This window comes from Rhinolophus sinicus, chromosome 13 (genome assembly GCF_057876585.1).
Source record: "Rhinolophus sinicus isolate RSI-liver-muscle chromosome 13, RSI-T2T, whole genome shotgun sequence".
NCBI lineage: Eukaryota > Metazoa > Chordata > Mammalia > Chiroptera > Rhinolophidae > Rhinolophus > Rhinolophus sinicus.
The window spans coordinates 54024415-54047765 of NC_142513.1; the positions used below are offsets into that span (position 1 = coordinate 54024415).

The 23351-nt window shown below is 41.6% G+C and overlaps 1 protein-coding gene across 2 annotated transcripts in view; it reads right to left on the minus strand.

Moving 5' to 3' along the window:
• The window catches only part of LOC109444957 (uncharacterized), a 665687-nt gene that overhangs the window by 515098 nt on the left and 127238 nt on the right, over positions 1–23351 (minus strand). For both annotated transcript variants that reach the window (XM_019726756.3, XM_088789330.1), the window contains exon 3: positions 21973–22073. The gene's annotated coding sequence lies outside the window, so the exon portion shown is untranslated. The remainder of the gene's footprint in view (positions 1–21972; positions 22074–23351) is intronic.

Here is a 23351-nt window from a genome sequence, read left to right on the forward strand (position 1 = left end):
TTGCCACCTGTTGGTGCTGCCTGATTCCACAACTATCTGTTGTGCTTTGGCCAAACCAAATAGAAAAGACTGTACTGCCATGAAGAATGTCTAGAAGCAACTACGTAAGACTGTGCAAGACAAATTCTGGGGAAATCAATTTGGACAGAATTTGGACAGACTCTGAGAGAAAGATGGGGCCTCAGTTATGTCTGTCGCTTCTACCCCAAGCAGCCTGAACACATTTCTCAGGCTGCTTGCTGTCCAGATGGTATGTGACCCGCAGTGCAGAGGAAATGACTCGAAGGTAATGGGCCTTATTCAAGTGGAAGCTGAAGGCCCTTCTCCCTTTTGCTGGGTCTCCTTATTTCTTCCCCTCCCCATATCCCAAGGAACCAGCCTTCTCTCATCGCTTCATGATCCCACGATGTACCGTTCTGTCATGGAACAGGACACACCATCGAAACTGTGGCCATGTTTTTCCTTCAAAAGTGGTCATGCTTTTGTGTCTCTTGATAAACAATTAATCAAAATCCTCTTCCTCTCCTATCTTCCCAAAGAGTTTCAAAGTGTTACTGTGTGAAAAATTGATACATGCAGTTTTTTGGGGTTGTTTTTTTTCTTTTTCTGATAATCAGTGAGAAGATAGGCCTTGATGTAGACACATGGGAGAAAACAGAACTCCTTTGCCAAAGGAAAAAATGGAAGGGGAAAGTGGAAATGATGTCATTTCAAAATAAGTCTAAAGACAGAATTTACTTGAATCCAGCTAAATAATCAGATTGACCTATAACCATCTGATGTGAAAAACATTTACCCAAATGCTCATACTCTGTATGAAGTCTTTAGACCAGAACCTTATGGAAAGAAACCTGCATTCATGCTCTCCCTTTCCTCCACGTGGCACACTTAGAATTCTAGAAACCAATTCATTCCTTTGCCTCCTTCTCCTCTCCCCCCACCCTCAAAGTGTGTATTCTTAGCCCAGGAAGAAGTCAGAGCCAGTTATTGTGCACAAATCATCTCCTGGCTGAAGTTTTTGGTGGCAGCCAAGAGAGGAGAAGGGAAAAAAAATTAGAAAAATTTCAATTTCAGGACCATTATTATTTTCATTAATCATACGAGGCGCTGTCACCCCGTCCTTATTCTTTAGAAGGAGATCTATTATACGGTCCATTTAGTCCGAGCCATATTACCTCATATGTTTTCCTGGCTGACCAAATAAGACTTAAGAGATAAAACAATTTACTGTTCATTATGATCCGTGTCACTGAAATCAATCTATTAACCTACATTAACTGGATATGTGACGATATCTCACAGACAGGCTTCCTCAGTTTAAAGAAAAGGCAAGAAAATGGGGAGGGGGCAGAGAGCGAGGGAAACGGAGAGGGAAGGAGATCAGGCAGGGCCCATAAAGTGCAGCAGACGTATAATTTGCCAAGCGAATACAACTTCATTTTCCAGTGCCCACTGCTGCGCCCTCCACATCTTCACGCAGCCCCTGACCTGTAAAGAAGTCTAACAAATTGGCTTCTATTGTGGAGCCAAAAGGTGCCATCAAAGAAGGGACGGTTCGCTGGTCCTAAAGTATGATGGGAAATCTCAGGCTGGAATAAAGAGCTGGCGTTTTATGAAGTTAACCCATTCAAGTGAAAAGCAAGCAGGAAGCTCTGGTCAGTGGGGCAGCAGAGCCAGGAAGAGCGGATCCGCTGACCCTTCTGGTGCAAACACAGGGGGAAAAACAGCACGAGGTGAAGCAAGAGCCACACAAAGTTCAAACGAAAACCAGCCTCCTCTTCTGATTCTAAGCCATGTCCCCCACCCCCACCCCGCGGACAGCCCTCGGTCTCATTCTCTCTCCATAGATGAAGGATCATAACCTTGTCGAGCAAAGGAAACGAAGAGGCGGCTGGTCTCGGTGCACCCCTGCTCGGAGACGTAACTTTAGAGTAGACGGAAGAGCAGTCCAGGTGGTGGGCGAGTCACCAGAATGTGGACCCATTTAGCCACATGTGCAACGCTTGTTAAGAGCTCATCGGAGCGTTGTAACTTTCCTTCTGGAAGCCCAGAGCTCAGCCCATGCGGACCCATCCCACAGTCAGCCCCAGCCCTGAGAGTCATGAAGTGTCCTTCTCCCACCTGCTAGTGGCCAAGAGCAAGTCGCAGGGCCCCTGAGATAAAAGCGGAAAGGAATCAACAAGGCGTGATCACAGAAGACGTGGTTCCTGGGCGCCGGGGGCATCGTTCAAGGGCAGCTTCTACGCTAAGGGCCTCACTGATACAGTGACGTCTGAGCAGAGCACTAAGGGACGTGAGGGAGATGGTCATCGCCTCTATAGGCAGTGATTTTCAAGCAGGGTGACCAAAAGTACAAAGTCCTGAGGCTGGACTACCCCTGATGTGTTGAGAAGAATAAGGGGCCCGTGTGGCCGGAACAGAGCAAGATTAGTGCAGAGAGTTAGGAATTAAGTCAGAAAGAGAAGGAGACAGACAGGGGTTGCCTCAGAGGCCACTGAAAGGATGCTGGCTTTTCGTTGGAGTTGTATGAGAAGCCAACTGATGGTTTTAAGCAGAAGGATATGATCAGTTTCATAGCTAAGCGATTCCTCTTTCAGGACAGCTTCTAACTGAACACTTGAACAACTACGGTATGAAAAGCATCACGGGGCAACCAGACGAAAGCAGGATGGGTAACCAAAAGGCCTGTGTACCAAACATGTATCTTCTAGAAATGGTTTAACTTGTCTTGGCTTTAGAGTCTCCATCTGTAAAAGGAGGGGCTGGGCCAGATACATGATTTCAAACAGAGCTCAGCAGCCTGTCCCAAGGGGGCTGGGTGGAGGGTCCCACTGCCTCTCCTTGTTTCAACCCAAAAAGCATTGTTTTACTATGAGTCATACGCTGGACTTTCGTGTAAGGTTGTTTGGAGAGAGGTTTTTGCCATTAAAACACATTTGAAAATTCACTGGGATGGATGATGTCTGAATTCCTTCCATCCTGAAACTCTATGAGTCTGTCACTATTGAACAGAAGATAAAAATGTATGGGGGGGGGCAGTGCTTGACTCATATTCACAAAGTTTCTCCTGGGAGCCCCCAGGCCGCCTCACCCCAGGACACATTCCCTCTGTGTATTCTTGTTTACTTCTCATTGTGAAAGGGGAAAACATGGGGCAGAGGGGAACGGTTGGCAAGTGGAAGGGAAAAGATAAAATGCTAGCGTAATCAAGACCAAACCTTAATTTTTGGAAGCTGGGAAAACTGCACCCTGAGGTCTTTGAAGCAGTTTCTGTCTTCTAGGTGGAGCCTGGAATTTGCCTTTCAGACAGACCCTCTGTTTATAATGGGAGGGTCCACTTTGGTGAGACCTTTCAATTAACCTTTTTGTTCCTCGGGGAAGCTGCCGTACTTCAAAGCTGGTGAGTAATGAGAATGTAAAGGTTTGGTAAAACTCTGTTCCAGCAGAAGCCCAGTGGATCACGACTTCTAGTAAGAGTTGTGGCTTCTAGGGCGTGTACTTCCCGTACCCTCAGTGTTTTTGTGACGTGCTTGTAAGAGTCTGATCCAGTCTCAAAAGGTGGGTGGAAAATGAGGAGACGCGGTATGCTTGCCTTCCCAGAGGTCAGAGAGGAAACCAGCTGTGCCCAAGGAACTCTGGTCTCAAAAGGGTTATCAGTAGAGCGTAAGCGCCACGGGAGAGCGGTGGCCATGCTCACAGCTGCACCCTTGGCCCTAGCAGGTCTCAGAGAGCATGCGGAGATTCACGATTTGACGATTCGATGGTGGGCACGCCAGCAGCTGGGAGAGGGGTGGCAAGAGGAGAAGAGAATGGACTTGTCACAGGGCATAGTGAGGCAGTCACATGGGAGCCTACAGAAGGAGCTGGGGACAGTGGATGGGAGTTGTCTGTGACAATCTTTAAGGAAAATAGAGAGAAAAGGGAAAACATGGGGCACTTGAGGTCTTAGCTCAATACCATAGTAGTCACTTAATATATAGGGATTGTCATTTTTGCCATTGTGGTTGCTACTGTTATGTAGTATGTTCTCCTCTAGTGCAAAGCCTACTTCTGGTAGAACTTTCAGCAAAGATGGAAATATTCTTTCTATGGTGTCCCTTATGTGGCTACTAGCCAGCTGTGGCAATTGAGTGCTTAAAATGTGGCTAGTTCAAATGAGAACCTAAATGTTTTATTTTATTTAATTTAAGTGAATTTACCTTAGAACAATCACAGAAGAGTGCAAGTCTAGACACATTTTTCTGTGCTGAGAGTTGGAGCACCCTTACTCCTTACAGCTGTGATACAGAACTTGCATCAGACGACACGGATGGCTTGTCAGGTCCCAATCATACAGTTTCTGACATAGGCTGACTTGGATATGGCTGGAGAGTTTGCATTTCAACAAATAACGCTGACGCCACTGGTCTGGGGACTGGACTTTGAGAACCACTGCTTTGGAGCCATCTGTGGTTCTCAGATCTGGGTGCCCATGGGAATCACATGGGAGACTGACGCCGAGGCTATGCCCCTGAAAAACTAAACTAGAAGTTTTAAAGCTCCAACTCCTTTCTTTGTATAGTCAAGAATTCAATACAATTTTAAACCAGGGGGCATGTGATATTAGTAGGCCAGTGTTTCTCAAACTGGAATGTGCTTATGAATCATCTGGAAATATTGAGAAAAAGCAGATACTAATTAGACCCAGAAGTCAGCATTTCTGACAAGCTCCCAGATTATGTTGACGCTGCTGGTCTGAGGCCCACCCTTTGAGTAGCAAGAGATTAGATGGTCTCTGCCTTCGGTTTTAATCTTTAAATTCTGTGGTTCTAGAACTGGGCAGGATAGCTGAATCCCAGCAAGCCCACCAAAGTCTAGTGCTTCTGGGTGGAAAGTGAGAATGCAGCCAAGAACGGGAAGACTAGACCAGTGAGTCCTGGGAAGGAGATGAAAAAGTGACTTGCTCCAGGCAGCCTGGTCCTCACCGTGAGGGCTGCCAACAATGAATTATGCAGGCAACTGCCCTTCTCAGAGCAGGAGGGGAGCAGGCAGAATCAGACTATTGCTATCAACATCCTATAGGGCCCCCTGTAGAGTTCAAAGTCCATAAAACAGCTCCTCTGGCGCCCAGCCCCAGGAGCAGGGAGCTGGAGCCCAGACCACGATGCCTGAACAGGGCAGTTCCAAGCTCAGAACTGTCAAGTTGTCCAGTGTTAAGATCATTTAAATTAAGAAAGAAAACCAAACATCGGAGGCTCGATTACAAGATTGGATAATAACCAAGGGGCAGTACAGTACTTGTAATGTCAAATAGAAAGAACACTTAATGTTTCTTTTCCTCATTTCAGGTCAAAGGTGAGTTACAATGGAGGCTTCAGAGTTAAGCAGTTAGATAGTGAGGTGGGAGGAAAAAAAATGTGCCAATCCACCACGGAATGTCCAGGAAAAATGGGGCAGCATGGAAAGCCTACCTGCCGGCCTTTGGTGTTTTTTCAGGGGAGGAGGTGAACATAAGAATAACTGAGAGTTAAAAATTCTACCAAAATGATTCCTTTGCAAAACTGTATTTTTTCTAAATGTTTGCCACTGGTGCCCTACGATCATATCATCAAAAGAAAGAAAAAAAAATGTTTATTTCCACACAACTGTATTCTATTACCCTGAACAGAAATATATTTCATAATGATGATTGCCTGGTGGTCCATATAACATTTTGTTTCTTTCTACCAAAGGAAGAAGAAGAATGGGGAAAGAAAAAAAAAAAAAAAAAGGAAAACCATCCAAAGCAAAGCACCTCTTCTGAATTTCAAGTAGAGAACCAACTAGAATGTACAGGAGCTGTTATAAATTGGTATTCAACAGTGATTCAGATAAACCAAGATGAATTTCTTCAAATGTGTTCCGTTATAAACCCTTCTAATTCTCCCTCTCTCTTTTCCACACACACACACAGAGTTACCTGAGTTGATGTAATAATCTAGGATACCAAATAGAGGGGGGAAAGTACAGGAATGCAAACAGTTTTAAAGATAGAACTGGACTAGGTTTTTCAGCAACCTTGTTTCCCACTGAATTTGGAATTTCAGATTAGTACAATTCTCTCTTCAATAAAAATGACTCTATTTGTTCTTTTACAGGATCCCCCCCCCCACCCCCAGTGGTCCTGTCTCAGAACAAAATGAATAATGATGCTTATTTCTCATTGCACCCTTTCCCAAGAACTTCACAATACTTTAGAAAACTGATCTCATAAATCTTTAAAACGCCCTTGAGAGGTAGAAAGCAACAGTCGTACCCCCATTATATAGGTTAGGAAACTGAGGTGTATTGAGAGAGCTTTTAATAATAGAGCCTGATAGAAGCTGATTTTACCTTTCCTAATTCAGTTGCCTAAGTGCACCCATGTCTTCCTTACTAACGTGTCATATGTGCCAATATCCACAGGCATAAGGTAGTCATTTGGAGAGTTCTAGAAAATGCCTCCACTTTTTTTTTTTAGTGCATTATACTAATTACAACTAAATTATCTCAACAGTGGGCCAATGGCGCAGGCTGCACTAAATAAAGGCATATGAATGTGTATATATGCACGCTGGCTCTATATGTACAAGGCATTTTGTTTTGGGCTGTGGAATTTACCTGAACACATTTTTAATGTGTTTTAAAGTTCAAGAACCTATTCAAATCTGTTGGCCTCAAGACTGAGCTGAATTTCTTTCTTGCCAAGGTCTCCCCTTTCATACTTTGATACAAGTTGCAGACGTGAGCGTATGCACAGCCAAACAGGAAGGACCTGAGACCTCAGTGACTCATCAGTGCTTCTCCATCCTGGCCTTTGTCACCCTTTCCTTCCACTCCGACTCCCGCAGCGTCCAAAACACTGGAGAGAGGTGCAAGGCTCACTGGGGAGCCGGCACCCCTAGTAGAAACACCATACATCTCTTGACATTAGTGCACACCCCCTTCTTTGGTGCCAGCCTTTTAGAAAGTGGAGAACTTAACACTTGGACTTGTCATGGTTGGGCTTAAAGCATGGTGACTGTCTTGAACATCTATATAAATGATTAGCTGATGACACTCCATGAGTCACCTGTTCTCCTGTTCAGGATCTTAAAGAAACATAACTAACGACACTCTTCTTACTAAATGGTGGGGTAGGGGCAGGGAACGGTCAAGGGGGGACTGAAGCTCCTGGTGGCTCCTGGCAGCTTAGGAGGCTTTAGATCAGTGACACCACACACCATGAGGAAGAATTTGAAGGACGCTGGATAAAGAGAGGTAAATTCAACTGGTATAGATTTCTCAGATGAGTGAGCATTTAAAGAGTCATCTTATCTCCCACGTCCAGTACTAAAACAGTGAGAAGATACCCACTCGATCAGCCAGCAAAATATTTTTTATCCATCCATACATTTTCTTTTTGTCTTTTGACCCCTTGGATACTATACAATCAATATCAACTTTACATTTATGCAGTTTGTTAGGGGTAAAAAAAAAATCTGTCCTGTACAAAAAAGGAAGCTTACCAGCCCCTTCCCTCTAAGTTTGGGGGTTCTAGCACGGTGAACACCCCTAGCTCAGGCACTCCCTGCTGCATAAAGAAACCCTGTCCACTTCAACTGCTGGAAAATTCTTTCTTATTCAGAGTCCAAATGTCCTCCCCTGTCAGTTCTACTCATTTGTCTGTTTCGTCTTCTGGATCAATATAAGTCTTTTCTCTCTTTCATGTACTTAAAAGCAGCAACGATGCCCCCCACCTCCCAAATCTCTTTTCAAATGTTTCAACTGTCATCCTTTTATTACTTTTACTCGAGTCGACTCTATGGTATGTTAAGCATTAATATAAGGAAAATAAAGCGCAGCTCTTTTTAATTAAATACGGAGTTAACTCATCCACTTAGACTCACACATTATTCCTCAGGAAGATCACAGAGGACTCACATGGCTATTGGAAAAGGACATCTAAGCTCTGGAGCTCAGGGAGATGAAAGGGTTCCTTCCAGCAGGCTTGGGAGAGCGATGGCACAGGCTTGAAAGAACATGGGGTAACTGAGACTGAATTTAAACAAAACTGGAGAATAAAACGATTGGGAAAAAAAAAGATAATTATGTCTTACAACAATTACTCTGGCCATGAAGCGAAATTAGCATAGTCCTTTCTAATTTAAATGTGTTGAAAGTGGCTGAGCATGACAGCAGAAAATTACAAGGTTTACGACACAGGCTTTGGTTAAAGTGATGGCAATCGGATTATTGTAGCTTTTTTCTGCTGATAGCAATGATTACAAAGTTACCTATAAATATTAACTGTTTGATGCTAGGGGAGGTTTTACTTTGCTGGCAAGCAGGAAGTCATTCCACACTTCAGGGGGCTTTTGTGAATTTCGTCTTTATTTATTTTAATTTTAGGTAGTTTTGATGTATGACTCACAGGTTCCATCATTTTTTAGTGCCGGATAATTGTTTTTTCCCTCCCTCTCTTCCTTCCTTCTTCCTTTCCTTTCTTCCTTCCCTCCTTCTTTGTTTCCTGCTTTCCATTTTTGGATCCAAGAGGAAAATGAGAAAGTCTTAGAGATGGAGTTTCTTACGAGGAATTTTTTCAGTTTCATTCACGCTCTCGTAGCAGGGATTGTCTTCCGAAGTCTCAATTTCCAATTCTACTCTTGCTTCATTTCCAGTCAAAAGCTCCGTGAGCTGCACAACCATCTTTAGTTCACGCTGTAGCACAGTCCTTAACTGCTGTGTCTCTAACACCGACCCATTAATGACTGGGCTCTTTGTCACATGTCTCTACTCTTACGGAGAATTCAGCGGGCCAATATTTCGTGCGTCACCCACTTCCCTCATCGAATCGCAAATGTAAAACATACCTTTGTTCAATACGCTTTACTTCATGATTTAAGGGAAAATGACCGTTTTCTGGATAAGCAAAGTCAACCATATTGGCTCACGTTACAAAACAAGCATTCATCAGTAGGTAATGATGGTTAGGTGGGCTGTGCAGGCAACTTAACTAACAAAGACTGAACCTGGGGCTTCTTAACCTCAGCACTCCTAACATTGCTCCTGATAACTTCTTGTGGGGCTCTGTCCTATGCACCGTAAGACCTGCACGCCTGGCCTCGCCCACCAGATACCAGTACAAACACCCCCCTTCCCTCAATTGTGACAAATGCCTCTGCATATTGTCAGATGTCCTGGGGGGCGGGGGGGACAAAAACGCCCCAATGAAGAACCACTGATTTAACCTAATCAACAAAGGTCTTCAATTGTGGGGAGAAGAAATAACACACTAGTCTTATTAGGATTAGTCTGTCTGCTACATATACCCAATTATCGGCAATAGGAATTTATAATAGTCTGAATCAATGAGAAAAATTGTGTTGAGCTGCTAGTCACAGAGACGGGAAATAGCACCAGTTTAAATCAGGTAGAAGTTGATTTTTCAATGATGGTAAAGAAGTCTGGAAGGAGGCCCTTTATTCGCTGGTCAGGGGCTTCTGTGATACTAGCAGGATCTGGGTTATATATCTGTCTTTCTGCTTTATCATCCTTAAAGAATGGTTTTCATAATGCAACTGCCAGATATTAGTGGATTGGGGTGCCAGCCACGACTACCTGGAAGCTGGAAGGAAATTGAAGACGTGTATTTTTCAGTTGAACTACTATTTTGATAGTAAGAAAACAAAATACGAAGAATGTATACTGTGCTTGCAACTAGCAGAGTCTCTTATTTATTGATTCTTTGTATTTAGGTAAATACTTCTTAAACATGTACTGTATGTAAGACCCTGCTAGGTACTGGGGAGAACAAGAATGAACTTTGCCATCTGGGAGCATATAATCTATGGGGATAGAAAAGTACTAATTGATGAAATAATTAATAAACTACAACTTATAAAAGCCTCAAAAACACAAAGGATGCTCTGAGCCTCTCAGAAGCAACATGAGTTTTTCTGGTTCTTTAGTACCTATATGAGGTTTGGCATATAGTATATGCTTAATAAATGTTGGGGGAAATGTGCTGTCTGATCTGAGACTGATCAGGCTGAAATCAAACATTTATGTAAATAGTCCGACATCAAAATAATAGCATAGCTGTACAACCCAGTCAGTCCACTGATATTACATTTTTGTTTCACAGATTGTTACTCAAAGCCCAAGTTGCAAAATATACTATCTTAAGTAAACTCCTGCCGAAATTCTGTCCCCGTAGTAAATGAATTCACCTCCATTAATGTTTGCACCAGAAAGGTCACTGCTCAAATATTTTCTTTACTAAATTATTTCTGCAGTAAATTAATACGAATTTTGCTCGACAACTTTACTACTTGGGTGGCTTAAAAAGCAAAGCTGAACTCAGTTACTCCTCCAGGATATTATTTTTATAATCCTTTTTTGCATTTATGTCCTGCTTTGTATGTAAATAAGCTCTGTGGTGGGTGTAAAATTTAAAGTTGTTTTAGAGAAATCTAGAAATCAATGCAGTTGGTGAGTAAATAAATGCATTTCAACCATATTAACCTTAAATATTACTCTGATCTGTGTAGCACTGATGCTTCCCACACTCGTGCTCAAACTCATCCAGAGACACATAAATAAGAGACTGTCAAAAATATCCCCATTATTATCCAGGATCATCCAGTCACTTCAGAAAACAATAACAATTGAAATATGTCTGTACTAGGAGACACCTTCCTTTTATTGCCTTAAAAGATATTTCTCTGTGGCTTTATTTTGCTACAAGAGAGCAATGGGCAAACTGAGAAATTTTCTATTTCTTTTGTGAACCTAAACTAGCCAGCTGTTTTACAGGGACTGTATAAGGAAACCCCCTACTCTGAGGTTTTGCTTTTGTAAAGCTTCTCAAACGTCATTAAGTGAAAATTCTTAAAGACTGTACGTTTCTTAACATCATAGTCACTACGTGGTTTAATCTCTAGATGTTAAATTAGCAAGAAAGCTCATCTCTCCCCCAAAACCCAAAATGGTCCAACATATTTTAGCTGCAAAACACAATGTAAATTAAAGAAGCAAAATATCTGCTACTATTTAAAGTTAGAAATGAATTTGTCGTGCAGACATTATAATTTATTCACATTTGACCATTCTTGAGAATCAACAACCTGAAAATACTTCGAAAAATTCTATGTGCAGGACATCAAAAATGCATGCTTAGTAGTTAAGCAAACGTAGCAACTGGAAGCACAGTTATTATTGATGAAATGAGAAACGACTGGTTGAAGTTTGGTATGAAAGTTATATATCCCCGAATGGAAAGAGCACTGGTATAAATATTCCCAGCCACTGATCTGATCTGTTTCTACCTGTACTACTTAGATAATCCAGGGGAAATCTGGTGGCGTGTTCCATGGGTATGTTATCTGCATGATCTGGAATGATGCCATCTACTTAGTGCCAAGCCGGGAAGGGCAATCAGCCAGCACTGAACAGGTAATGGCTGTATTTATATAAACACTTTCTGTGTTTCCCAGGGCTTTGCTTCTTATATTGAAGACCCCTGGAGGCCAAATTTCAGGTGCAAATCCAGAGTGGAGGTGAGAAGAGAAAGTCAGTTCCTGGGAACAGGGTAAGAGTGGATCATATTAGCTGGAATGGTCATATTAGCTGGAATTTTTGAAGAAACACATGATTTGGAGTTTGGATGAGTTCACCTCAGAAGAGATTTTAGATTTATGAATTGATTTTTTAAAAGCACTGTTATATTTCCTTCTTTGAATTCTCATGCTAGCTCTTCAACCCTCCATTTTTCTTTCAAGAACACTAGTAAGCTGTTTTATCCCATATGCAATTTGAACATATTTAACTATTTTGAAAATACTGAAAATTTTAGACATCGGATATGATTTTTTTTCAAGATATTAACTTAAGTTTTGTTTAATGCACCTTTAATTTTAGAACGGTTTTAGAGTCACAGAATTGTTATGAAGGAAGTACTGAGATTTCTCGTATATCCTACACTTAACTTCTATTATTAACATCTTACATCAGTATGATACATTCGTCACAATTAGTGAACTAATACTGATACATTTTTATTAACTCAAGGCTACACTCTATTCATAATTTCCCATTTTCCCCCTAATGTCCTTGTGCTATTCTAGGATCCCATTCATGACACCACAGTGCATTTAGCTGTCATCTCTCCAGCGACTCTTTTTGGTTGTGACAGCTTCTCAGACTTGCCTTGCTTTCGATGACCTTGAAAGTTCTGGGGAGTACTAGTCAGGTATTTTGCAGAACTTTCCTCTGTTGGGATTTGTCTGCTGTTTTTTCCTCATGATAAGACAGGGGCTCTGCATTTTGGTAGGAAAGACACGGAGAGAGAGCGCACCTCGTCACATCGTATCAAGGGTACGTACTAGCAGTATGACTTGTCACTATGTTACCCCTGGTCCCCTGGCTGAGTGCCTGTCCGTCTTCCCCTCTGTCAAGGTGCCCAGATCCCCCCACACCCCATACGGTGCTTATAGAAATAAGTCACTTTGCACAACCCGCACTTTAGGATTAGCAGTTATGCTCCCCCTTTGAGGGCAAAGCTCTACATAAATTATTGGGCATTCTTTTGCATGGAGGATGTGTCCACTCCCCCCATTTATTTATTCATTCAATCATCTATTTATATCAGTATGGGCTCCTAGATATTTACTTTGTACTTTGAGTTACGATCCAATATTACTTTATGTATTTTGTTGGTTACATTCTTCCAGCTTTGGCCACTGGGCGTTCTTCCAGGGGCCTCTTTTGTCCCTTTGACATATGGGGTTGCTTTCTGAGTACTTCCTTTTGAACGGCACAGGCTCATCTTGTATCTGTCCTCGTCCTCCATGGAACCCTGGTTCCTTTCAGTGGAGAATGACATTAGAAACCAAGATCTGGGTGCTAGCTCTTCCAGATTTTGAAATATTGCCTTGTATCTATTATAAATAATGCAGTTCAACTGTAGCAGGTATTCTGAAAAGGGGGTCATCATTATTTACGACTGCCTTTTGCATCTTAGCCTCACATTTGTTTAAAGCAACTATGTTATATAAAATTGCAGTAAATTTTCCTTAAAGAGCCTCCATTTTGCCTACCATTTTTGTCCCGTTGTTCAAAATATCTTTACTTTCATAACAAGCAGTGGGAGGAGTTGGGGCAGGGGTGAAGAAAACGCCACAGTCTGGAAGTAGCACAATGAACATAGACCCGTGGTAGCAGCAATGCCAGGGTTTCCTCACAACGTCCTTATTCTGCTTTTCTAACCAATTCTGCAGAAGATGAGTGTTCTAGTGTCTCACATTGATTGCTTCTGAAATGGGAAAATAACTACATTGGAAGAGGCATACAGAAGTGGAACCACATATTTCTCCTAAGAATACACACAGATTCATATATGAAATTATTAAATAATATATCCGGCAAATATTGATGTGCCTCCTATAGATAATGTACAGACTGTGTGTGTGTGTGTGTGTGTGTGTGTGTGTGTGTGCTCTCACACACAAATATGCACACACACACACAGTTTGAAGAAGCAGTAGTCCATGCTCTTTGTTTTTCTTACTGTCCTTTCTGTCATGATTTTTATGCATCTGCTCATTTACGTTGCTTAGGGGGAGAAAAAAGCTGTACATAAAAACAGATTATCCTTTAGAGCACTCCAGGGTTAGTTAGGTTCATTTTCCCCTCTTCTTTTTCATGAAGAAAATGATAGGAAACATAAACCAGAGCCCTTAAAGAAGAAAATGCATGAAATGCAACAAGCAAGCTTTCAAAAATACGCAGAACAGGACAGGCAGACCTCCAGCTTAGCGGGAGGGCTGGGGCTAAAATATGCACTGTGTACACGCGCCCCGTGTATCTTCAGCACTTAAAAAAAGATAAAAGTGGTCTTGAAAGTGAATGAAGTTGACTCTCAAAAAGTGGGTTTTAGATGTTGAATATTTAATTCACTGATAAAAGGGACCGATTTCCTGCACACGGCTGCCATAAATAAAAAAAGCACATCTTAAAAGAGAAGCAATGAGCAGAAACTGACCTTTCTGTGAGCAAGCAGATGAGAGAAGGTATTTGGCTAATCCCAGCTGTCTCTGATTGGCCAGACAGCACCGTGTTGAAAATGTCTCCATCTGGGCTAATCTGCTCTCAGTTGGATGAGCTGAGGCCTTCTGAGTTAACCTGACATTTAACAATAATTACCCTTTCGAATGACCCCAGCCCAATCGCCTGCTCTCTTAGAAATCTCTTTTTTTGTGCGTGCTCCCAAACCCCTTGACTTTTGTGTTAGAGATAGGGGAAAAAAAATAAAAAAGATGAGACGATATCGTTTGTGTATGTAAACACGCAGAAGTGTGTGGTTGTGTGTATGTATATATCTATGTATTATATATAAATACTTATATAATAACATCATGCATGACAACTGGGGGTCTCCAACTGGTAATGGGGCCTGATTTAATGGTTTCATCTTACTGTTCTGGATTCTGCCTTGTGGTATGGAAAAAAGAAAAAAAAAAAGCAAAGCCGAGGAACGATACCACCAATGAAAGTGACACAGAATTTGTTTACTGGCTATTTTATGAAAGTCAGAGTTCCAGTCTGGCCTTGCTCAAGCACTTGAGTGTCCCTTATCAGACACCAGGAGAAATGGTGCATGAAAAGAGGTTCGGATGGAAAAACCAAGTTCAAGGGTCATGGAGGCTAACTGTAGATGAAATGTGGCCATTTCTTTTTACCTGAGGCTGGCTTCATCTTTTCTCAGAAAGGTCATTGTGATAAAAGAAAAACACATCTTGGAAAGAAAATCCATTCTGCGGTTTTATTTGCTTAAAAAAAAAAAATAATAAAAAGCCTTCCCCAGTTTAGACCTGCATGTTTCCAAGGCTTCCCTATCAGAGGCCGTGGTGAAACAAGGCCGTTTCTAACGCTAATATTTAATAAGGAGCTTCCAGAAGGCTGCAGGTTTGAATTGGACAGCCACCAGAAGTTCAAGCACTTGTTCTAACTTTGTCCAAAAAATCAGGCCTGGTTAGCTTGGCAAAAATCGTCTGGAATTCCCACACACATAGTCTCTTTTAAAATTTGTGTTATTTGCTTCTTTTTGTGTTTTTGTGTGTTTTTTTTTGTCGACTTTAAATACCAAGAAAATATTTTTTTCAAATATTTCTTTTTACTGCCTCTCTAAAGAATACGGAGAAAGCAAATACAACAAGACAGAAAGACGTAATGTCCCAGGGCCCTGCGCCTCCAGTGCACCTAGTTTGCAGCTGATCCTGCAGGCCCACGGAGGAGCCTGGAGACAGCAAGCACAGCACGGCGTAGGCAACGCCTGCCAGCTGCACAGAGCCCCTCGGAAGGTCTCAAGCCCACTTGTTTATCATCTGGGGAATTCTTTCCTGGAAATACTCCCCAGACCGTCCTATCACTTTGCCTACCCACTGCCCGGAGTTTGAATGACCTTGCTGGATTGGTGGCATTCATCTTACCAGCGGACCTCACCGGGTTGTTACCAGGACTTAAGCTGCTCAGAACGACGCAAACTGGACAAACAGAGGATTCTAGCAGAATTCTGAAAGGTAGCAGAATATACCACCCCGAAATACACTACTTTGGTATATGTTGATTATTTTGAACTATAGGCGTGTGAGAAACAGCAAATGCAGGGAGAGGCTTTCCCTGAATGTTCCCTTTTCCACCAGAAGATAAATCCTCCAAACGGAACTCAATTGCCATAAGTCCCCTCCCTGGGGGTTTCATCAATTAGGGAGGACTCACTGTTATCACAGAGGAGGAGCCGAGTCCACACCACACCCAGACAAACCTTGCCACCCACTATCATACGGCCCACCTAGTCCTCTAAGGGCCCATCCATCTTTCCCAAAATCATGTCCTCTCCCCTACCAGGCCTATAGCCCACCCTCTTTACCTACATGATGGTATTGAACCTGAATTCTAAAGCCACTTGTCTGATGTACTCATTTCTCCTGGGTACCTCTCATGTATACATGAGATATACGCACAATATTTTATTACAGGAGTCTCAGAGAAGGCTAGAGGGAGAATTATTTTTTCTCCCCCACAATTCCATTCTTAACACTAATTAGACTCTGTAGCATTGGAGTTAAGAAGACGGACACACACTCTTCGTCTATCTCTCTTCCCTTGTCTTTCTTCAATAGTTATAATAACAAGCACTACTTTACTTTTATCCAGGGTCAGCCTCCAAAAACATTGCCAGCCCTCAATACAGTGGCCATTATCTTTTTGGAACTATGAACCAATCACTGTTCTTGTAACAGGAATGCTGCTGCATAAAGCGGGGCCTAAAATTGTCTCTTTGGAATGCTTAGAACCTTCATTATCTCAAAGTTTAACTGGAAAATAAATCATTTCAGTTGAGTAGGAGAGGCTGGCAGACTTCACTTGCTATAGTGCAACAGCTGGATGCTTTTGCCAAAATGGAAAAGATACTTGTTAAGTTTGCCTTGCCATACAAGTTCTCAAATTCCCCATTTCCTTAATAATCATGAAAACGTACATATGGTTATCATCTTTACAACAAACTTGTTTTCCTTTGAAGAACAATATTTAAAATATTTTGTTTTTTATAGAATTAATTATGCGTGTTGGAGAAAGTCTGGAAAAAAAATGGAAAAGTTGAAGGAAGGATAAACGTCATTTAGTTGCTACCACTCCTTCATCTTTTCCTAAAAATGGAAATGCATAGTAATAGATAAATCACATTAAACTTCTTTGGGAATTGACTAAAAGCCAGACCAGATTTTCTATATAGATCATCTCTTTTAATTCCCTAAGCAATCCTATTTAGTAAGTTGTTTTTCATTTTTTGCTTTTTTTTCTTATTTGAACAAAAACAACAATGAAAAACACATTTAGAGAAGCTACGGAGTTTAAAGCAGTTTCTCAACCGTAGCACTACTGATATTTGGAGCTAAATAATTCTTTGTGGCCGGGGCTGTCCTGTGCATTATAGGACATTTAGCAGCATCTCGAGTCCACGAGATGCCAATAGCACTCCTTCCCCAGTTGTGACAATCTACAGTGTCTCTAAGCATTGCCACATGTCCCCTGTGCAGAAGATTCATCCCCAGTTGAGAACCACCCATTCAAGGTCATACTCCCAGTCATTGATATGGGCAGGAATAAAAACCAGTTTACCTCTCTTCATAGTTCTGATCTGATTCCAAATAAATTGTACGTTTTGTTTTTCTCATTTAACCTGAGCTGTAATTGGCTTAACCACTTCTTTTATTCAGTATTCTCTTTTTTTGATGATATGAATGTGCCTTGATGATTATCTATATACATAAATCATGGTTTCTTCTGTACTTATGACTTTCCTTATGCGATGTTTCCCCAGCTGAAGTTTCTGAGTCATAATGTGTATATTTTGTAATTCCTCTGATATACATCGCCGTATTAGCTGAGCCAACTTATACTGCGTACAGCCTTATAGGAGACTACCTTCTCTCTGCCCTGCCCTCCCATGTGTGTTTGAGGATCGTAACCGTGATCTTAAAATTGCGTGGCCCTTAAACATCCAAGATGGGTTAAAATTCCCCTTGAGAAATAAAAGTACATGTATCACCATTAATGTCATCAGTGTGGTACGTTTTAAGTAGAACACAACAATTAATATCAACTATATTCAACCTACTAATACTTATTGGAGTTCCTTGCCTTTCTGAACCCCACTGGCCACCCACAATTTCCCAGGGGAAGCTCTAGCCAATGGAACAATTTTTGTTGACGCTTCCACAATGAGTCATCATTTTCTGTATTGTGATGGAATCCATGATGTCAGTTCTTTCCACTGGACCCTATTTCCTCCCCAAGAGCTAGACACTTACAATTCAACCAAAGAAAAGAAAGTAAAGAAAGCTTATCTCATTATGCTTTGCTAGATTTCAGGTTATCTACTTTATGTAAGTTATTTAATCTGCATGAGAAATATTATTTGCATTTTTGTGGATGAGGACATTGACATTTAGTAAGTATTAGTGCACAAGTGAGAAAGTGGTAATCCTGAGATTTTAAACCAAACCTCTACAGTTTAGACTTCTACTGGATTAATAGAATGCAAAGCCATTTCCCTTGACAAAAGCCTTACAGCTTACAGATACCCCATAGATACTTCTACAACCAGCACCACTGGCTCCCCATTAGAACTTGTTAGAAACGCGGACCTGAATGTCAGAGAGGGCTCTAGAAACCCCTTTAACAAGCCCTCCAAGTCAATGTGGAACGCGCTCCAGTTTCACTAAGAACCACTGCCTCCCCCTCTACACTCCTCCCCCCCAACATCTGTCAGTAACATCTGCATCTAAATAGGCTTCCAGTAAGGACAAGTTATATTGACCAATTTTTTTTTGGTGTGTGTCACACAAAAGTATCAACTGTAAGAAAGGTTTTCTCCTTTTACTCTGAATTTACAAAATATCTATATATTTTACTTCTTCAGTTTCCCTCTTTGCTTCTGTCTACCCTACCTGGAGTTTATCTTCTGACTCCATACCCCTGTTTCTATATTTCCCCCTATGGATAAGTCTGATTTCCATAAGACTCTGGCCTGGCAGAGGCTAAAGAGAGTGATGTGTATAGCCAGCAATTCTAATCCTATTTTCATTGACGCATTCTATCCTTGTATTGAAGATATAGTCAACAACTGTGGTGACCAGTTGTTTCCTTTGCAAGTTTTTCTATATTGTTTGAGAACCACCATATTGCCTGATAACATTACTGAACTTATTTCGCTTCAGTTGACTACCTTTCCCAAACTGTACTAGAGTTTCCAAAAAGATATCTCTTCACACGACTGCATTTTCCACTTTCACAGTCAATTAGTGGTGGCTGCCAAGGCAGGACAGGGCAGAGGAACGGGAGCACTGCCCTTGAGAAAATGCCACGATGAGATATGGCCATAGAAGCAAACGTCATCAAAGGTAATAAGATAACGGAGGCATTCTTTTTCAGGCCAAAGCATATGCTCGAAAGTACGAAAACTACTTATACATACACGGCGTTACCATGGATGTTAGCAACCAGGTGGATTGAAATGAAATAAACAAGAAAAGCCGGAAATATCTGAGATTAGAAATTAATTCAGCATAGGCCACGAAGTCAGCATTCATAAGCTAGTTCCACCCCTGTCATATATTTCAGACAAGATCTCTTAATCATTCATTACAAACCATCTATGAGGTTCATTAACTGGTCAGAAGTGTGGCCTTTCTTTCAGAGCATTTTCGGGTCTTCTTACCTCACTCTTGGGGGCTACTTGGAGAACCCCAATCGGCCACACAAACAATTGTTTTTGCACGACACACAGCCACAATCTGTACAGCAAAATCATGGGCATAGTGACTCATCTCTATCACGTGATTTTAGCTGTAGCATAATAGAAGTTGTTAATTAGGTCACACTAAAATGCCTATTGGTAAATGACAGAGGTAGAAATGGCCCCCTTTAAAGCTATGGAGCAGAGGAAAAGCTCCTGGAGAAATTCTACTGCAATGAACATGTCTCGACTCAGAAAAATCTTACCTGCATTCACTCCTTTTATCTACACACCCCTCCCCCTGCTTTATTTTTTAAGTCACCCAGACCTTGTCTTTCCAGTAATGTCATAATCAGCAGGCTGAAAGCAAGGTTGCTGATAATTGTTCTTTATGTTGCTCTCTGTTTAGTATCTGCTTCAATACATCTATGTGGACACCATTTCATCACCTTCTTAGTAACAGAGGTGAAAAAAATCAATGGCAATCAGATTACCTTGTTAACAGAAAGGCGAAAGGGCCAGTGTCTTAAGTTCGCAGTGCATCACCTTTCATTTAAAACATTTCACTTTTTTTATTATTTATATTTATTATTATTTATAGCACCAAGCCCAGAGCGTTTGCTAACACAGAGTGCGGCCTTGCATCTGTCTTCTGCAGAGCCAAGCACTTCTGCCACATCGCAGAGGAGGTCGGGACCCCTCGCTCGGGCCTGGTGAAAAGCTTGCAGAGCCCATGCTGCCAGGGTCGGGGGACTCTGGCTGCAAGGCTGATTTTGTGATCTGAGTTGTTATCGGATCCTGCATCTATTGTTGTGTTTGTTATTTACTGTTGGTCCTTATTAAGATCACTGTGGTTATTCCCAGCAGCCACGTGCCTGAGCTAGAGAAGGGGTATCATAATGTGCCCCAAGAACAAAAGCTCTCCACGGGGGAGCTTCTGGATGAAAGACATGGTGTGGGGCAGCACAGGCCGAAACAATAGGGACGGATACGTGGCAGTCATCCGCAGAGGGTTAGGTGATTACTGCTACTGCCAGAGGAAGTGCTTTGAAGAACAGGTGGGTAGGAGGGGAGCCCTTTGAAAGTGAAGAAGGATGTTATGCTATTGCAAACATGTTATTGTTTGAATTTAAGGGATAATTCAACATTTTTTAAAAAGCAAATGCACTATTCGCCCTAAAACTCTAAGGTGAACTGTAAGGCCTGTGGGCAAGAGGGCAGTTTCGTTCCAGTTGGTTTACAGACCAAACGTTACAGGGAGTGACCAGTGCTTACCTTTGATGACAGTGCAGTTGGCCCACTGTCAGCTGCCTGTGCTCAGTTAGGACACTTGCAAGGGTCTCCGTGGGTTCCTTGAGCTGAGTTTGTGCCTCTGCATCCTTGGGGCTTGTGGGGGTGGCTCTCAGAAACCCGTGGGAACATGAACTTGGTCTGAGTTTCAGGAGCTGGGTCAGGGGTGAGCACAGGGGAGGTGGCCCTGGAGGTCGGTATGGACAGGGAGCTGATTCCTCCTCTGGACCGTTAGTTTTTAAGAAAACCAGCTCACACTCTGATTCTCCGACTGTAACCTGATGTCACGGTACAAGCCCAGGTTTCATTTTACATCGAGAACCCTTTGCAGGCTTCATTTTAGCAATATGTGCATATTAAAAATGTCCAGACAATATTCAGACCCTATGGCAGGATATTTTTGAAAGTCTATCCTGAGGAAATACCCATGAATTTGGGTAAAACCTGTGTGTACTACACAACAGTATTATATTAGTTTCAAAAGCAAAAGAAAAGAACAGGTATAAAAACAAAACTGAAGGCTACAATCCTAAGCCAACAAAATGGAATGAATGGAGTGAACATCAAACAACATTTAAATATGTAGTTAGGAAACTATTTAGCATTCTGGAAAAGTACTTATCCTATAATTAAAGGTAAAACAGCACAACATGAAGTTGTACATACACTATGATTACAATTATAAAATGCATACGCCTATGATAAAATATTTCAGATAATAAGCACAAATGAATAATAATTGTGGGTTAGTGGTATAATAAAACATAGTTTTGGCTTCCAAAAGTCTCCATAATGCTGTCATATTACTTTTATAATTAAAAAAAAATTACTTAAGCCATTCAAAATGACCCTGGTATCAGAATGGTTGAAATATATTGACCATCACATTATTACATTTGTTCATCACCTCATTTTGTATCATCTGTGGAGATTACCTGAATCAAAGGAAAGGGCAGAAGAGTACTCTGAGCTCCTGGAAGCACTGTGCTGCTTTGCACTTTTTCTTTGCACTGGCAGCTCCCTTCCACAGCTCCCTTCCTCTGAGCAGCTCATCCCCTGCGTAGCACTCTGCACTGTGCACCTTTCTTTGACTCCATTTGTTCAGTACAACTGTTACTGAAACGCAAATGCTACTATATTGGCTTCAGATTCTGTTCCGTTCGCTTAGTACGACTGTATCTTACAGACTGGGTAAAGTGGAACACAGTGGGACTTTTCACTGAGGCTTGTTAAACATGCACAGACAGAGATAAATACATAGATTTAAAACCCACTACAACAATCAATCTTTATATGCATAGCATCTTTCTAGGCAACTGAACCTATGTCTCAAATCAAGACCACACTGTTTATATAAATTCAGTCAGTTGTTATATATATATTAGATATTAAGTCTCACATACCTTTTCTTTTGCATCTCAGATATGGGTTGTTTACGAGCGTAGACCACTAAATCTTGGAACTGTGCTGCTGACGCTGTCCAATCAAATCTCTCCAATCACACCTGCAGATGTGATAGAAAAATATTAAGTTTCTGGCAGGAAGATTTGAATCAGAAAGAAGCTTGTTAGACACTCATGCATAAAGTTGGGTGGCCTTGAACACGGCCTAAGTTCTCTATTTCTTCCTGTAAGAAAAGGGGTTATAAAGCCTTGTCCGTTTTGTGTACTCCTTACAGATCATAGTGGGAAACTCAAACAAAAGTGTGAGACAGACAGATGCAAGGGATCACTCTTCTTATTGAATTTATGAAGACGTGATTTTGTTTGAACTTTTTTCACTGCTTTTTCTCCATTTTTTCACTTTTGTTCGTTTTAGAACTATGCCACTCTTTTAGGGTTTCTGAGTGTGGGAAAGGGGATTCACAGGAATTCTATGTCCCCATCTTACCCTAGAGTTAACGAAATACTAACAGGGAGAACACAAAGGTATGTTTCATGTTTATTTTATGAGTTTACAAACTATGACACCTCCTACATGCTTGAAGAGTCATAGCTGCCATCATCTCCAATATATGACACCCATCTTTATGTACTTGCTATGACTGCTTCCACTGATCAAGCAAAATGACAAAATCTGAGATTTTATATGCGCTGCCACTGCCAAAACCTTACTTATGTGTCCCTTTCCTGAGTTGACAGCAGGCTGCTCATAATACCTCTCCCCTAGAACTTACCACCTTGTGCTCAAACAATTCACTGTTTTACTTCTCTATCTTTTTACTTTAAGTTCCTTGAAGGCAGGGACACTGCCACCCCGTCACTTATTTTTTCAAGTATACAATTCCAGGACACAGCATGGTTTCCAGCTTATTTAAGCACTTGAGGAATATTATGTGCAAAGCCTTTCAAGAAGACAGATGACCCAAGTGATTGGAATGAGAAGAGTAGGACCTAAACTAAAGATTGGGGGTAGAGAGAAAAGACCTTCAGTAGATGGCTAAATTCTTCAGACTTTATCCCAAAGCAATAGATATTTATTGAGGGTGGTGTGGGGAGTGATCCAGGAAGACTCATCAGATGGAAACAGCACAAGCCTTGGATGCAGAAAGAAGCCAGGAGACACTGTGCAAGTTAAGTAGGGCCTCAATCGCAGTGGTGGATGTGGAAATAAAAATTCAGGAAAAGAGAAGAGACGTCATGAAGGAAATATCAAAATACTGTGGTTCCATCTTTAAAAGCCAGTCACTTTTTTCAGGGTCTATGGCAGGGTCTCAAAGGCTATTTCATAAACTTCTATTGCACTAGACCTGGTTTAAGTTCTAGAGGTCGTGATGCCCTAG